Raw genomic sequence first — 2,814 nt, 5'->3', positions numbered from 1 at the left:
GGCGACAGGGACAAAGACCCCATGGATGGAAACACACGGCCAGACAATTCGCCACAGTGTGCACCTGACCAGGCAGGTAAAACGCAGATAGGGACGCCAGGGCCCCCTCCGCCCAACAGCACCCCCCAAGATGGTTGACATAGGACAACCCCACCTGAATGTCAGACCGGATCTGTATATGGTGACCCTGAAGAAGATCCGAGAAGGCCAACAGACCCAAAAGGATGGCCATTAGCTACTTGCAGTTGGAAGAACAAGACAACACAGACCGAGGCCAAACCCCTTGAGTCGTCGAATCCCCCAGAGTAGCACCGGAGAACCCGGGAGGAAACAACAAGAAACGGGCGGCCCCTGGACAGATAACCCTCGTCCAACCACCAATCCAGGACCACTCAAACATTCGCGGACATAGGTATCAAACAACCATATCCAGGGAACAGGGGTCCCAAATCAACAAAATGTGGGACACCACCGGACACATGTGAAGGTGAGCCCAAGGCACGGACAACAAGGATGCAGACAACAGCCCCTGAACCCTCAACCACAGGCTCACAGGACGAGAAGGCCCCGACAACAGGGACCGCACAGCAGACATCAGCGACAGATTCCGAGCAGGGGGCAGGAACACCATCCCCAACGGAGGCTGGAACAGAGCCCCAATGAAAGTCAATGCCCGCGCAGGAACCAGGAAGGACTACAGAACACACATCAGGAACCAGTGAGGCTCCAGGACAGGTCACACCCTCTGGACGTGCAACTCCGCCCTTGAAAGAGAAGAAGCAGAAAAAACAACGTCCAGAGAAGGAAAAAAAACACCAATGCCCTCCCCATGCAAACGTCTAATAAGAGGAGCCAGAACCGTAGCAAAAAATCCGGCGAAAGAGCAGAGGCCAAAAGGTAACACCTGAAACTGAAAGTGACGACCCAGGATGCAGAAACGGACAAATCACAGAGAAACCGGGTGAACAGGCACAAGCAGAAAAGCAACTCCCAAGTCCATGGAGGCTAGAAAATCCCCTGGGGACACCAGAGGAAGGACCACCAGGAGGGAAACCATAGTGAAATGCTGATGAGGAATGAGATCATACACCCAAAACAAATCCATCACAGGCCAGAGAACCCCAGTGCGGAATGTCACCAGGAAGATGATGGAATAAATCCCCAACCCCAACAGATCAACTGGTACGGGAAACACGGCTTTCTTCAGAACAAGGGTCTCGAGACCCCCGAAAAAGAGCCATCCACCTCAGAGCGTCCCAGGGACATGGAGCGGACCCAAAACAGTCCGGGGGAGACAGGATAAAAACCAAGACGCACACCACCGGACACCACCTGTAGCACCCACTGAACCGACACAGCCTCTCGCCCAGAGACCATGAAGCAAGGGAGGCGACCCCCAATCGGACCCACTCCAGGAGTGAGACAGTCAGGATTCGGGAGTGGAGGAGGTATAAGCACCGGAGAACAGAAGCCAATGACCATCCGCCATCTGCCTAACCCTCACCTCCAAGGGAGAGTCAAACAGCGTCACACCAGAGAAACAGGCCCTTCCTAAGGAGACTCTTATGCGCAGCAACAGCCTTCCATGACCGGAGCCACAACCGCTCCTCGCAGTGATAGAAGACCCAGCAGTAGAAGCAGCTGCCCCCCAATGAACCAAAAGAAACATCAGACAGCAGCCGAACCAGTTGTTCCACCAGCGCCAGAGCAGAAGAGACAACTACCCTCTGGACCCACAACACCGCCAAAGATCCAAAACCTCAAGTAAAGACCTGAAGGCACAAGAAGAAAAGGCCGCAGCCTGGATGGAGAAACAGCTGCCGCAAAAGTGCGCAACATCGCACCATCCACCCAACGAGCAATAGGCACATCAGGAGAAGACCCAGGAAGGAAACCTGCATAGGATATCGTATATGCAGGAAACGAGGAAAAGAACCCATGACAACATCCCCCCATTCGGCTTCCAACACCATCAACACCTAAGAACGAATGGGCAATGAATCAGGCTCAGGATGCTGACAATGCGTCTGGCCTACAGCACCTGGTATTCCCAGGCGGTCTCCCATCCAGGTACTAACCAGGCCCGACCCTGCTTAACTTCTGAGATCAGAAGAGATCAGGTGCCGTCAGGGTGGTATGGCCGCAGGCTTAACAATCATCCTCCACAGGAAGTACAGATTCAGGGAAAAACCAAGATCTAGCGTATGTGACAGAGGACCCCCTGAAAGACGTCATCCCGCACAAAATGACCCTTGACATTAACCTCCACCGCAGCGTCAGAGTCAACAGTCGGAACGTCATCAACTCGCGCCCGTTTGTCAGGAGGAACAGGAACCCTGTCATGTAATGCAGTAGCAACCACAGAATTAATCATCTTCTGCAGCAAATCCATAGAGGGAACAGACATCCCAGAACCCGAAGCCTCCAAGGAGTCATGTGTAGATAAACTCGAAGAACCACACTCCAAGATAGCCAAAGGCCAAGTGAAAACACCAGCAATGCACTGAAAACCTGATCCCAATATAAACCATCAGGTTGCTAACCAACCAAAGCCAACTCCCACTGCCCGCCCATAATGCACCACAAAACTGAGGAATCAAGCGTGCGTCTCCCAAAGAGACCCCCACTCCCCACAACAACGAATGCATCACGAGAGAAACAGGCGAGCCTCTCGCAGCCGAAAACAACCACGGCAAACGGTAAGCGTGTAAAGTGAAATGGGAGAAAAATACCCGACCGTGCAACGTCCATGAAGCAGGACGCGCGGTCGGGAAGGAGCCACACAAAACAAACTCCCCGCTCAGCGGGAAGAGC

At 53.5% G+C, this 2,814-nt stretch overlaps 1 non-coding gene across 1 annotated transcript; it reads right to left on the bottom strand.

The window, feature by feature from the left end:
* Positions 1 to 2,029: 2,029 nt before the first annotated feature.
* On the bottom strand, positions 2,030 to 2,148 carry LOC144793800 (5S ribosomal RNA). Its single transcript, XR_013603264.1, has one exon. It is a non-coding gene; the product is annotated as a 5S ribosomal RNA (ribosomal RNA).
* Positions 2,149 to 2,814: the final 666 nt, after the last annotated feature.

The sequence above is a fragment of the Lissotriton helveticus genome, chromosome 11 (genome assembly GCF_964261635.1).
Source record: "Lissotriton helveticus chromosome 11, aLisHel1.1, whole genome shotgun sequence".
NCBI lineage: Eukaryota > Metazoa > Chordata > Amphibia > Caudata > Salamandridae > Lissotriton > Lissotriton helveticus.
The sequence above is the reverse complement of the archived record's forward strand: the minus strand, read 5'-3'. Positions and strand labels throughout refer to the sequence as shown.